The 15,219-nt window shown below is 42.2% G+C and overlaps 1 long non-coding RNA gene across 5 annotated transcripts in view; it reads left to right on the forward strand.

Annotated features, from left to right (window-relative positions):
• The window catches only part of LOC112985192 (uncharacterized), a 64,747-nt gene that overhangs the window by 2,936 nt on the left and 46,592 nt on the right, over positions 1–15,219 (forward strand). For all 5 annotated transcript variants that reach the window (XR_010385845.1, XR_010385843.1, XR_010385842.1 and 2 more), the window contains exon 3: positions 303–419. This is a non-coding gene — a long non-coding RNA (uncharacterized LOC112985192). The remainder of the gene's footprint in view (positions 1–302; positions 420–15,219) is intronic.

Consider the following 15,219-nt stretch of genomic DNA (forward strand, 5'->3'; position numbering starts at 1 on the left):
AATCCAAATAACAATTCAGGAACAGCAGGGGATAGGGCTGGGCACAGGCATGCCTTTGGTGCAGCTCGGGGAAGGACTGGGGCCTGAGCCTAAATGCAGCTTCTGGGCAGGCAGAGGTTGGGGGTGGGTGACTCAGGTGAGGCTGGTCAGGGCGATTAAGGCTTATTGGTGCTGTCAGGGCCCTGAGAGCAGTCTCTCCTCCCCTCCAGGAGTGCCCCACACCTTACATAGGCTGGGGTTTGGATGGGGGCTGGCTGTGAAAAGGCCTGGTCTTAGCATGTGCATTGTCTGCTGCTCCTCAGGTCTGTTGCCCCACCAGCTGATGGAGTAATGAAGCTTCCCCTGAATGGCGATGGAAAGGCTTCAGGAGAAAGAAATGAAAGATTAGATGAATCTTCACGGATCATGAGCTCCAAACGGTAGGTAACTGAGTCAATTTGATCCACAGTGGTGAAAGGTCCCAGATAGCAATGGTGCCGCTTGGCAGATGGTCAGGTAGTCTGGATGTGCTTGCTGGAAGGCCAAATCCCGTCACTGATGGAAAAAGCTCTGCTGGGCGATGCTGCCTGCCTTTGGTAGGCGCTTTTGACTTTGGCTGGGTTATGAGGAGGGCACAAACCTGCTGCAGCTGTGCAAGTCACTGGCTAGCTGAAGGCATGTGGGGAGCAGCTGGTGGAGCCAGGTGATTTCAGGGCTAAAAACTAGAGTTAGTGAAGAGTGGAGTCAGCTGTGCCGATGTTACCACTGCAAGCAGACCTGCCAGTGGGAGGAGAGCGGCCCGGTTGCCTTGGAGAAAGCTGCTGTAACGCTAGAGGTATTGCTCTATGATCTGACTCGCTCTCCCCGTCTGGGTGTGGTGCGAGGAGAGAAGGATTTGCTCTTGGTAGAGGCTTACGAGCTCCTTCAAAACTGGCTGTGAGCTAGGCCTCCCGGTGAGTAATGACGTCGCGCAGGAGACCGTGGCATTGAAAAATGTGCTGTAGGGAGAGCTGGACAGTCTGTGGGGCTGGGGGCAGCTTCCTGAAGGCCACCAGCAGACCCAGGAGGGGTCCACCAGCGTCTCCCAGGGCTTCCTGTGTCCGGGTGCATCGTGGCCTCGGCAGAGGACCTGCGCTCGCGGTGGTCCCTGCAGGTGTACGGCTGCCCGTTCGGTAGAGGCAACTGCCCAGCTCTGGCAGCCTGGAGGAGGCTGTGCCACCACGATGTCACATCAGGAGCGCGACATGTCTAAAACGGACCTATATAGCTCCTTTACTGTAGCTCCCGGGATGCAAATTTTCCTTAGTAAAGACAGTGTGTTAGAAACGTGCTGTAGCTACCTGTTCCTCAGGTTGCAAAGGCAGTGTGACCGCACGTTTGGGACAGCTGATGGTCGCGTAAATAGGGAAGAGCTAAGGCTTCGCTGGTGAGTGATCCCGGTTTCCTCTGTCCCGGAGGCTTGTGTGTCACGGAACTCAGCTGTCTGGTAGGATGCAAAACACAGTCATTTCCCTGTATTATTGAAGATTTTTATCTATGAATTACGATTCCTTTGGCACCAACAGCGGTCTTAGCACCATACATTGTACAAAGAAAAGACAGTTCCTGTGCCAGAATACTTATTGTTTGAAATGCAGATGTCTAGTAATAATAACAGAAAAAAAGTAAATACAGAGAAAATCAGAGGGGAAAAATAAGTCCCGCAGATGAGAGATGAGGATTTATTTAATTATTTAAACCAGTAGTGTGTTCAGGATCTATGGATATCCCTGAAGAAATGAAACATGAACAGATTAGACTGCGAGCAGGATGGTCTTGTGACCACCCTGGTTTGGGTGATGTTCATGAGGGCATGAACACGGAGGCAGATGGGAAAAAGAGAGCAAATGCTCCTGATGCTTGTGGTCTGTTTTGTGCTGGCCGGTTCTTGCTCTGGTGGTGGTTTGTCACAGACGGAGATTCATGAATTCTCCTACAGGACCATTTTCCCCAGAGTATAAGGGAATCTCTGCAGATTAAAAGCCTACAGAGTTCTCCAAGTCCAATTTTGCATTTTCTAAAGGTTTCATTGGTTTAGTTTCATTGGTATAACTTCTATCTGTTGTGCTTAGATATTTCAATGCAGTGCGTACCTTACTTGAGACTGCTACGTTTCCTGGCCTGCTGGTGCTCTTCATGATTGCACTGGGCATGTCATTTCAGCGTTGCAGAAGAAAGAAATTGTTAATATAATAATTAGGGATGTAAATTACACCTGATTTGTGCCTGGCCTGTTCAGATTTCAACCATGTTTTAGTTTTGGATTAATCAAGTCATAATTAAATCCATTTTTAATATTAGCAATAACAGAAACATTGGTTGTATTAAAATAATATAATAAATACCTCTATTTTCCCTGAAAGTAGTGTAAATATAATTATTCACCTCACAGCAGTGAAATGTTAATAAAACATAAAATGTAAATTCACAGTGACATGTAAGACTTCACACATAGCAACAAAAGTGAAGCTAGTTTCTGTAGCAAGACCCTGTCTTTCTGGAGCACGCTAGGTCGGCAGACTGAAAATTAATGCAGAAGCCGCACTTAATAATGGGTTTTGTTTTTTTGTTTTTAAATTAAATGGGAAAAGGAATAACACAACTGCCATACTGGCCCCAGTATTATTTATTTTGAGATTTAATCCACTGTATTTTATACTGTCCCCATATGTTCAGTTTTCAACGTGCCACAGAATTTTGTATTGACGATTCACAAGTGCAGATGTTGTTGCGGGCCAGCCGGAGCTATTGGCAGTTGGGTCTTTTACCACCTCAGAAGATATGTGAAACAATTCAGAGTTACGCAGTATTAGTTGAATTGCTCCGTTAACATGATAAGCAGTGTTACAAGTAAGAGTGTTAACAAAAATTCACATCTTTAGGTTCCTGAATGTGTCTGTTAACTATATGTCTCTAAAGATTTTTTTCGCCCTAGCTGTGGCCTTTAACAGCAGGATAACAAAGTGCTAGGCTGCATTTCGTTCAGGTTTTGGGCTATATATGCACCCTTTCTCATTCCTATGAAAATCCAACAAAATCTGGCCATATCACATGGCCTGTCAAAAAGTTTTAATAGGCACATGTTCAGTAGATACTCTTTACGGATTTGCAGATGAAGTCTGGAAATTTTACCAGGGTATTTTGAAAACAAATCAGTTAATGCTATGAAGCCCTGTGTCGTTACAGTAACTAGTGCCACAGAAGAGCCCGTGTGGCAAGTGCTCATTCTGGCTGCGTGGCCTCCCCAGCCCGCAGGCTGGGCCGTTAACGAGTCTTAGCACCACGCACCAAACGACAGCGGCAAAACAGGGGCCACTGGAAAAATGGCATGTGATAAGGTATTTAATGCCCGTGTCGTAAAGTTATATTGAAGTTGGCTGCAGTGTTGATGCTGTCCTGTCCAACAGTGCAAGTGGTGCTAGTGGAAGGGCAACTGCTGCCCGTACGTCCACGCGTCTGGTAGAGTTGCATGGGCAACGTAGAATGCACATCTGAACTCGCCAGTGCTGGGTTTGCAGTTTCCCAGGATGTTCCCGGCCTCGCTCCGGGGCTTCCTCCTCCTCCTGGCACAGCGCTGGCCACCTGGGAGCAGAGGGAGACGGGCACGGATCTGCTCCTCAGCAAATCCCCACGTAGCGACTCTGCGGGAGCAGATAAAAAGACCCACATTAGAGCCAGGACAATAATTACGACAGAGGTCTTTGAGTTCTTGCTGGTGAGTCATTTTTAAAGGAACAAGGAGGAAACCACAAAGTTATTGCTAATGACTACTTCCATAGATGTTGCCTTTCTTTGCTTGAATTTGCTCTAAGTGATTTGTAGTGATAGCCAATTTTCAAAAACTGGGGATTTTTGGCGCTGAATCTGGAACGTATCTGTGTTCTGCCCAAGGATAACACCTTTCATTTGGGTTTCTTTTTTTTCTTTTTTCTTCACTTATTTACCATTTTAAAGCTGAAAAGGGGTGAAGGACTGTAGACCACACACATCTGTAAGATGTAACACCTCGGTTTATTCATACCGGTATTTCAGATACTGAATGCTAAACCACCAGAACAAAAAATCAGAAGTAAGAAGTTTTCACAAGGTGAGAAATAAGAAGAGAACTGATGAGTTACCTCTAAAATAATCTAATGCAGGGATTCCCAGCCCGTGCTCTGTGGGCTGGTGGAGCCGTATTAAGCTGTATCACATCTGAACTCGTCGCTTCCATGAAGAAGACAGTGAGCTAGTGGTTGAGACAACCGGGCTAGACCAAGCTAGTCTGACTATCTTCGCCTCCTTGCTAATCTTGATCAAAGGGATGTAATCCAGAGCTGCCATATTAGGTTTTGTGATGATGTAGGGACAGACCAAAGTTGTACTTAATAAAATCTACAGAATAAACAAAAAAACCCAACGCACTGAACTGCTCGGCTCTCTTCCCGCCACCACCATGGAAACATGAAGCACATCAATAAGCTGTATTATTTTTATGAAGCCTCTAATGTACCCCTTTGTGTTTCTTTTTGTTATATTCTGCTTCATTCAGGAAATTGGGCAAAAAACAAGGGGGCAGAACTAAGGTTGAAAGTGCTTGCCTTTGCAACATTGGTAACTGTTTCTGAGCGTTAATTATATAGTTACACATATATATATTTTCTATAGCTTGCAGTTTATTTTATACTTACGGAAAACACAGTTATAGGAGTCTTTTCCTTCACAAGGATACATTGGTTAATTTGCATTTGCAAGGAGTTTTGAATCTGTAGTATGCTGTGTAAATGGTAAATACTTTTAGTAATTTAATCCCAAAGTCTTTGTGTCAAAACTCTCATTAGAATTAATGGGAGATTTAAGTAAGGGCTTAAAACTTTCCTGTGGTAAAAATTCTGGGGACAAAGAAAGAAGAACCAAAGTATTCCTTGTGAGGAACCTCAAAAACGGTGCTGCAGACTTTAGTGGCAGAGAGGATGAACGGGAGGTAGGCGTTTGGGGTAGGACTAAATGAGACATTGAGGGATATTTCCTACGAGCCACCCCGGAGCTGCACAGGAGGCCTGTGCTGTAGCGAGTTAAATCACTGTGAATTTTTTCTGCTGACTTTGGGGATAAATAGGCTTTAAACTAAAAAATCTTGCCTAGATCTCAGCTTAGAGGTCTGTGAGCCAGTGAGAAAAGCATGCTGCTCTCAGGAGAGTGGGGACATTGCACGTCCATCACCGTGTACCTCTGGTGCCTCGTTTTAACTGTAGTGACACTTCAGTGCTCTACGGTTGATGTTTCTTTGCCAAATTTTTCTCTTGACATTACTCTGCTTCTTTCATTTCAACTTCTGCAGTTGAAATGTATTATGTTTTCTTGTACCTTTACCAGTGTGTTTCTTTAATAACAAAGGAAAAACCTACTTCCCTTCCTGTTCTTCAGTACCCCTGGATAGTCCCCTCTGCTCAAACAGGACGTGTTCCTTCCAGAAGGCTGTACCTGAATTTTTGGGTTGTGGTTGGAGATTAGGTTTAAAAGTGTGATAATAAACAGTTATCAAGGCCTGGACCTTACTTCTTTCAAGCTGAGGTGTTTGTACCCTTCCTCGAGTGGGATTCCAGTGCACGCTGAGCAGAGGAGGTCGCACAAACCAGTGCGTCGTTGTCGGCCGTTTCAGCAAACAGTCTAGTTATGGAAATTAGTGCTGACTATCGAATGGCTGATACACAGTGTTTTCTGTCGCAAGCAGTCTCCATTGCAAGATGAGGTCTGAGGACTGAAAAATGTGAATGATGGGAATGTAGTGTAAAATGTGAATATTATGGACTGACCAATATCAGTAGGAATATCGTAGGATTTTGTGCTTTCCTGAGGGGAAGGTACAGGGCAGGGAGGGTGGGTGCAAAACAAAAATAATTTTTAGTTAACCTTGGTAACTGAGGTTCTGAGTGTACACTCAGAATTGCAGTTGCGACACATTTTCTATAGTACATGACATCCAGCAAGCAGAGACTGAGCCCTTAGCTGGCTCGTGACACTTGGGAGATGATGATAGCTGTGATACCAATGCAGCTCGCTCACCTAATCATCCCTTTTTCTGACAAAAGTTTGATGTTTTGCGGTTCCTGAGTGCCTTGCAGTCTCCTTATGCCCAGCCCATCCACAGAAACAAAAATTGTGCCTTCACCTTTCTTCTATTTTCAAATATGCCTGGTTTTGGAGCTGATGGCTTGAGAGTCTGGGGAGAAATGCTGAGAGGACAATGCTGTGGTATCTGAGGTATTTGTTTTGTTGCACATTTGCAGTGAAAATCCGTGCCTGCATGTGTTCTGCAAGCGTGCTGTTTGGGTGAGCTCGGCAGGGGCAGAGGGCTTTCTCTTGCTGCTACCCTTCACAATTTCAGTTTTTTGGGGTTATCTTTTTTGGACCTTTCTGAAGATGAATTTCCTAAATTATACAGCCTTACCTGCGTGCTGGCTCAGTGATCCAGCCTGAAACACAAGTGTGGTGAGCCTCGCTCGTGTTCGTGGCAGCAGCGGTGGTCAGTGCTCAGCAGGAGATACTTGCTTCTGAATAGGACTCTACAGTTAACTTCTGTAACTGAGGAAAGACAACACAAGTGAACTTTATCGTACAAAATTCCTTTTTAAGAAATAATTATTCCATTCAAACATCATCCTCTACACTGCTTTTAATTCTAATGAGGTTTGAATCCAGGTATTTGGGGGTTGGAGTTTTTTGCAGGGGTGGTATTTGGTTTTCTAAGCTTTTCATGTGGGGGGGGAAAAAAAATCGAGTCAAACTACAGCTGAGTTAGTTCTGTCAGTTTACTTCACCCAAGTAACTGGGCATATGTAGGTGGTTATGGAAATTCAGCTCCCCAGGACAGGACCGACATGGCCCTACTGGAGCGTGTCCAGTGGAGGGCCATGAAGATGGTGAGGGGACTGGAGCATCTCGCATACAAGGAGAGGCTGGGAGAGCTGGGACCGTCCACCCTGGAGACGGGAAGGCTCAGGGGGTCTTGCCAATGCTCATTAGCGTCTGCTGTCTGGGGGTGTAAGGAGGGTGGGGCCAGGACCTTCTCAGCAGTGCCTGGTGATGGGCGAGAGGCAACTGAAACGCAGGAAATCCCGTCTGAATGCAAGAAAACGCTTTTGTGCTGCGAGAGTGGTTGAGCACTGGAACAGCAATTTCTTATAAAGATTTCAGAAGATCTCTTTAATATTTCCTAAAGAAGCAACATCTGGGGAACAAAGTGTTTTTCCACTGAAAATGGTTTTTTAAAACACTTCTTTTTTTCTTCAAGAAGAGATAGGATAATGTGATTTGGAGCTATATCATAGCTTACTGATAAGCTAGTAAAGCTATAAATATTACTGCTTGTCTACTCCCTTTGTCTATTTCTAATGACTAAAGTACAGCAAAATATTCTGCTTACAATAATATAATAATTTTTGGCTTTCCTCACAAAACTGATCAATGAAGGTAGGAGATGTTCGGAACAAGCCCCTGCACCTAAGATGCCTGTTTCATAGGAGCTAGTTATTCTATAAGGCAGAAAGAAAAAATATATGTGAAGGGTCCGGGCTTTGAGATGAACTCTGTGAAAGACTAGTGGTTTTTTTTTCTTCTTCTTCCTTTGGGCTTTCTTTCTTTTTCAAATTAGAGGAAAGAACAGAATTTGTGAGTAGTCATAAATATAATTATATGGATACCAGAATTACTGGCTTAAATATAATTCAATTGTGATGTTTGAAGACAAATGGTATTTTCTAAGTAAAGGAAAAAGCTTTGAGCAATGAGATAATGTAACTTTTCATAAACAGTATATTTGAAAAGGTTAACTCTGAATGTTTTTGGGAAACTTTTAATGCCCTTATTCTTGTTATATTAAAATTTCAACAACTATTTTAATTCTATTTTACATTTTCTATTCAAATATGGAATGTAAAATTTCTTGATCAGCCCTCTACTGCACCAGAAGAACACACCATGTAGTTTATTCCATAAAGATGTGAGCTCGCCTTAAAACTACATGGGATTTTAACCGTACTGGTCTGTTTTGGAAGTGTGCTTCAGAAACTCAGTCCTTTGATTATTTACAGCAGGAATTAAAAGATATTTTTAGAGCATGACTGTATTTTTGGTTCTAGTATCATCCTTTACCTTAGGTAGTGCTCTTTCCCTTGTTTACTTATGGATGTGTTTATAGGTAATAACACTAATGATTTTGCTAGGATAGAAGATAAGTTCCCAACAGGATAGATAATCCGTTCTCCTCTTAGTAGCCCTTCTCTGCATTTTTTCATCTTGAATTCATCTTTTCTGAGCAAGTTGACTAGAATTAAATACAGTCTTCCATATGAGGCCCTCGTCACATCTTGTACACTGAAATTGATACTTGCCAACATCTGCTAGAAATAACCTGCCTGATGCATCCCTGGATCACTTTGTTCTCCTACAGCAGTATCGTACTGGTAACTGATATTTATCCTGGAACTGAGTAGTATAACTTTCTCCTGTGTTATTTCTAACTGATTCCTTTTTGTTGTGATTACCAAACTGAGACACTCACTTTGCCTGTTGTTAGCTGACCAGATGTGGATCCTCAAATCTCGCAGAGGTACCGGCAATAGCTGTGCAGAATCGCTCTCCGGAGGCTTCCCTAGCCGCCCAGGCTGGACGGGATGTCCAACTTCTGCATGGCTCTGTTAGACGATGAACACTATGGGTTACCTTCCACTAATCTTTTTGGAAAAAAGCTTACTGCCATCTCCTCTTTGGTTAAATATCATGGTTTTTCAAGGTAACTAATACTTTCTATGTGTAACTATATCAAATACTTAAAGTCCAATTGCATTAGATCTAGGTTGCTTAAACCGTAGGGTTTCCTATCAGAGGAAAACATTGGATCTTTTGAACACGATCTGTCTTTCATAAACCATTCTCCCATTTATGTCTCTGTGCTTAATCATTCTGTTCTTCAAAATTTATTCTTAAGCTTTTATATTAAAATCTAGCTAATGGTTCAGTGGCTGCTAAGGTAGCTTTCCTCCCATTTTCTCAAAAGATGACTACATTCGGCATGCTTCAGTAATATGTCTGCGCTCCTTGATTGGTGGGCTGATGACTTACTATGCCAGCTCTTTAAGTATTCGGGGCTGGAGATCATCCCCAGATTGAGCACATTAAAGTCTTTAAGTGCCGCTTCTATCTCAGATGTGATCATTTAAATTTCTATGAATTCATTCTCATTAGCAGTTCTGTCTATATTTCTGGCGTTGGACTAATATTTATTTCATCTGTGCAGAGGTAGGGCAAAGCTTGCAAATTCCACCCGTCATATTGCTGTTGTTACAAACCTATTTTTGGCGCATAAATAATACCATGTGAACGGAGGCTTAAGATTCAGAAGGCTTTTCATTGATTCTAGCAGATACTGAATTTTACAGATGTTTTTCTAGGCGACACTAGGAGACACTTGGACCTTGAATCACGTCGACATCTAAGGCAGGGATGAGTGTTATGGAAGATTTTGGCATCTTGTGGCAATAATCAATGGGAGTGTTGACAGCCATTTCCCAAGTGTCACAAAATGAAACATGAATTTATTTCAATATTTCAAAAAATTATGTTTTTTCTCAGTATCTACAGAACAGATACATACTGCTACCTTTCAAACAATCTAAATCAAGAAAAAAGTCTTCTAAAGAAACACTAAAAGAACAGCTGGGATAAGAAACCTGGGCTCAGGCCCTCGGCACCTGTAAGCACGCGGTAGCCGGGCGGTGGTGAGGTACCGCAGCGAATGCGTTTAGAGATGGAACAAGTGTCACAGTTCCCACAGCAGCAGCTTTGCTGAATCAATAGTGGAAGAATGATAAAGAAAATATATCCACTTTGGGATTTTCTTTCTGTATCCTTCCTTCCTAGAATTTCATAGAACAAGGAAAGCTTGGTTACTTGTTTTCACTGAAATTGAATACGCTTGTTCTCCACTTGCAAAAAGGGGGAACTTCTTTCTAAGCGACGCTCCTCATGGAAGAACACAAGCGTGCAGCTGCTGTGTGGCTAAGTGATTTAAAAACCTGATGGCTAACTCTTTGGAGGTGATATGTTTGTACTCAAGGCCAAGTGTCATAAAAATAGTTGCTCAGCTCTTCTTCTAGACTGTGTGCGAGATAAACCACCAAATAGTTTTGAGTAGGTCTGTAAGAGTTTTCAGGTAGTTTGACCCAGCTGAAGTCAGGCTATGACAACCAGAATTGTTTTCTGTCTTATTCCTCTTTTACACAGCCTCCAACCTCATAGTTTTTGGAAGAAAAATGATTTTAAACTATCTAAGGCCAAGGAGAAAGTTCACAACGTTTTATAGAGCTTGCTTAGAAAATGCCAAGATAGATGGCATTTTCTTGGCTCATACATCATGTGCAGGGACTCTTTTAGAGAGTTTATAAGATTTAATACAGTATTCACTCAAATGGTATTATTTAACATACTGAATATTACTTGAAGGCTCTATATTGTTGGAGAAAATATCATGTTGTTAATAAAAACATTTATTAATAGATCCCAGATGTGTAGAAGACCATTAGAGATCCTTGGTTCTGGGATCTATGTGCTGACATACATTGCTTGTCCCTATAATCTAATTAAAAGATGATATAAAAATACATAGGAATAAGAATAGAAAAGGGATGAAGAAGAAAATAATAAAAAGAATACATGGTGGCTGGATTAGTTATTTGCACAATTAGCTACTTGAATTAGCTACTTGACAAGAGATATAGAAGAAAGAATAAAGGGCTATCTCTGACAAGGACAGTTTTTATTGAAGCTGCTACTGTAAGTGTATTATGATTCAAATAGAAAGAGCTTCAGGTTTCAGTTAAATGGATTTTGATTCTGCTTATTTTTCTAATGCTAGATTTGTTTCATTTCCATATTAAGCCCTTTTTATTAAGCCGCAAAGTGAATGCTAGAAATTTCAACCTTTGTTTCAAATGTACCACACAGTTTTCTGGGAACAGCCTAAGATATTGCCTGACTTTTTTAAAAAACATATATCTGTACTTAATACAGAGAAAATCTCAGGTTTTATTTAAATACTGTGACCTGGAGACATAGGTACATTATTTCTAGATATAGGCAAAGGCCTGCTTTCCCATCAATCAACTCATAATTTTACCACTGTTTCTCTGACATGGTCATCAGGGGTTTGATTATATCAATCTATCTCTCTTTAGCTAGGTGGAGTTGCCATATCAGCTGGAAAAAGCAGAGAGAATAGCTATGTGAAAACTGCCAAAAAATCCATTAGCATTTGGTCAAAATTAAATTGATTGGTCTGGGATGAATATGAGGGGAAAAAAATTCTACTAAAATTGTTTTTTATGGAAAACTGGTTTCAACTTCTTTTGGAGGGGAACCATATTCCATATTAAATTGAGGTTGGAACTCTTCATTTGTCCAGTCAGGAAGAAAAAAGATGATACCAGATACATGTAACCAGTCAAAATTAGCAACACAACTGAAATTGCAAACGGGGTATGTGTGATAGTCTTTCACAGATTAACTGAATAAAAAATTTTCTAATAATAAATATTGCATAAACAATCACACACTGTATTTTGCCTCCCAAGAAGTGTGAGAGTTGTTAGAAGAATAGTCATTAGAGTGTTCTGTTGATGGTTTTAAAAGCTTTTGGAAAAAAAATCGGAGAGCTTAAGACATCTGTGGCTTTGTGCTGACGGCAAAGGGAGAATGGGCATCTCTACAGGAGAGTGTTTCTGTGTGTAGAGTGGGAAACCACCTAGCACTGGCCTGAATCAGGCAACACCTGATTTAGGACACCATAGCAGATGCTCAGTCAAATGCGTATCTAAAATGTTAAGTGTTCTTCAGGGAGCAATGGCACAACTTGGGTGATCTAATTATGGCCCAAACAGGCCAGTGCATGCAAATCAAGGGGTCTGGGTCATCTTCATGTTACCGACATATCAAGTCATTAGTCTGGAAGTTTTTAGCTGGTTGATTTTTTCCAAGGTTCCCCTCCTCCAAGCTCAAGAACGGTCCACCCTGACGTGTGGGAAGCTGGTCAGGAGTGACAGGAGGCCAGCACGGGTGAACAAGGAGCTGCTGGCTAAACTTGCACGCAGAAAGGAAGTGTAGAAGAGATGAAAGCAGGGGCAGGTGACCCAGGGGGAAGACAGAGATGCTGCCCGAGCATGCAGGTGTAGGGTTAGGAAAGCCAAAGCCCCTCTGGAGTTGAATCCAGTGAGGAACCTCAAGCGCCAGCAAGAAGGGCTTCTACAGGTACATCATCAGCAAAAGGAAGACGAGGAAAGATGTGGGTCTGCTGGTGAATGGGGCAGGGGCCCTGGCGACAAAGGACATGGAAAATGCCTTTTTGCCTCAGTTTTTACAGGTGAGACTTGCTTTCAGGAATCCCAGGCCCCTGAGACCAGAGCCATCAGGAGAGGTGCCTGAGGACTGGAAGAGAGCAAATGTCACCCCTGTCCTTGAGAAAAGCAAGAGGGAGGATCCGGGGAATGGCGGCCTGATCAGCCTCACCTCAGTACCTTTTCCAAACAAACAAAAAATGACAGTAAGAAAAGTGAAGACAACCATTGCATTAGATCATCTGCATTTTTCCAATCACTTAGAATTACTTGCATCATGAATTAAGGTAATCAGGGGCTGACAAATTTTTATGTAATACAACAAAAATATCAAATAAAACACAGGAATTCATCTGGAACATGCTTTTGCTCATCATAAATGAATTTTCCTTAGTTGAAGGAAATGGTGAATATAGTTGAAGGCAAAAGGAAGATTTCTGGGAGGTCATTGCAGTGACAGATAAGTAGTTTATCTTGAGAACACTGCTGGAAATTAAAGATGCCTGTAGAAACAATTTAAGTAACTTCTCATAAAAATATAAGAAAGTCTATTATAGGAAAATAGAAAAATGGAAGCACTGTTCAAGCAGGTTGATGTTAAAAATTTAAATTTAGCTTGTCAACATTATGTAATAGAATAGCTTCTCATTTTCATGGAGGTCTGATCTTGCCTTCAAAAGTCCTGTAAATGTGAGCTGATTTTGTGGGAGACCAGTTTGAAATAATGCCTCTATTTTGAAAATCATCTACAAAGTGTACCAAAATGCCACCTTCCATCTAACCTCGACAACAATGGGATTTAGCTGTGCTTTTGTACCTTGTTTCCTGTAAATTACCCCTGATTACATGTTCTGCTCTTACAGGACGTCGTGTACATGGCAATCCATGCCTGTGAAATGTGAGTGTCCGCTGGATTTCAAATGCTGCCAAATCAGGATCTTAGCACTTCACGCACGCTATCCGTGCACTTATTTGTGCAATGTCGCAATAAGCATATATTTGCAAGGAAAGGGATCAGTCTGACAGCTGCTAGCATTCTTGAAAACAACAGTCCTCAGAGGCAATTCATATGCTTGAGGAGTAAATATATATATGCATTTTTCTCATCACATTTTGGATATTTTCAAAGGCAATAGAACAGCTTTCAGTGATTTTTTTTTTTTTTTTAAGTACTCTGTGGAAAAACTGGGACTCCACAAACAATATTGTGCTTCCTACTACAAAGGTGGTCAGAATGTTTTAGCGAGTTATTCTCCAGTTCAGAAAGCTTGGGCCAGGAAAAGCAGGTATCGGGACTAAATCAGTGAAGTGACCTGAGAACAAAAAAGGACTCTGCTGGGAAGCTTTGTAATTTTTTTTTTTTTTTTTTTTAATACGAACAGGCCCTCAGAGTTAAGTATTAAATGAGCATATGTAAGCCAGCTATATATTACAAATGTAAGATTTTTTTTCATTCTGGTACAGTTAATGAAAAAATAAAATCCCCATGAAATCTTCCATATAAGGCCAAAATGTTTGGGGAAGAACTGCATCGAGGCCATGTCCCAGCTTTCAGGAAGTACGTTTTGGGCTATTTTCTGGATTCTTGATTTAAACTAACTGTTCTTGCTAGTAACATGAAGGAAAATGCTACATCGAATTTGGCAGTAGATATTCCGATGACCAGTGAGGCAGTTCAGAGAGCTGCAAGACAATCTGTTTAGCTGCCTTTGGCTACTGCTGTTTTGGCTTCTGGTAAGTCCACCATTTCGCCCAAAGCATCTGGATTTAGTAAGGCAAGAGCAGCATGAACATGCAGCCATTGCTGACCAAACAACAGCAGCGAAGTCTATTGTAACCACATATCTTCCTGCACCTACAATAAATCACAGGTCTGAGCCTCTTGACTATTCGGAATCCAAACAAACCATCTGGCCAACATTCTCACTTTTGGCTAATAAGTACCTTGGAAACTCTCCCACTATTGTGTCATGTGGATGAACATGTAATGCGGGAGGATTATATTCTCATGTCCTGCAGTCTCGCTCTACCAACTCTCCCCTGGTTAAACTTCAAGTCAGCTCAGCAGCTTATTGCTGTCAACTTTGAAGCATCCGTCCGTGGTTACCAGCATCACCATCCCTGCTGACAAGAGTGACTTTGCGTGGCTGCGCTGAGTTTTCGATTTCCCACTTTGCACGGTGTCCGCTGCCACTACTACTCGCCCAATGTCCTCGGAGGTCCCATCAAACACGGCGCTGTTTCTGCAGCCGTGGCCTGAGCGGGCGTCCTGCCTCGCTCCGTTTTCCTCGCAGGATGTCTCCTCCGCTCCTCGAAACCCTTTGCTCTCGCAGCTGGCTGCTGCAGTGAGGTTCTCCTTTCGTAGGCCGCTTTTTCAGGATTTGAAATTGGAGGGAAAAAAAAAAACCCTATCTACTTGTAGGAATGCATTCAGATATGAAAACAGATGCTTGCTTCCTCCCATCTATTTTCCCCACCCCAGGCTTTACTTCAGAGGGTTGCAATGAAACACGCACTCTAAGCAGATGTCTTCAGACCACTGCAGTGCTTTCTGTGGCAGCGGAGCAGCCTTTGCTGTAACAAAACACTCAATTTTCTTATGCACAATGACAGGAAGGCACTTAAATGCATGCTCAGACGTGGGCACGTGAGCAGCTCTATCCCTGCGTTCTTAAGCACACACGTACGTGCTTAACTCTAAGGGCATATTTTTAAATCCTGGTTAAGCGTGTGCTTTATGCTTAAACATTGCGTTGAATCAAGACGGAAACACACATCTGGTTAAAATTAAAGATGTATTTAATGCTCTTCTGGAGTCAAAATCTAAATTGCT

Source organism: Dromaius novaehollandiae, chromosome W, assembly GCF_036370855.1.
Source record: "Dromaius novaehollandiae isolate bDroNov1 chromosome W, bDroNov1.hap1, whole genome shotgun sequence".
In the NCBI taxonomy this organism is placed as follows: domain Eukaryota; kingdom Metazoa; phylum Chordata; class Aves; order Casuariiformes; family Dromaiidae; genus Dromaius; species Dromaius novaehollandiae.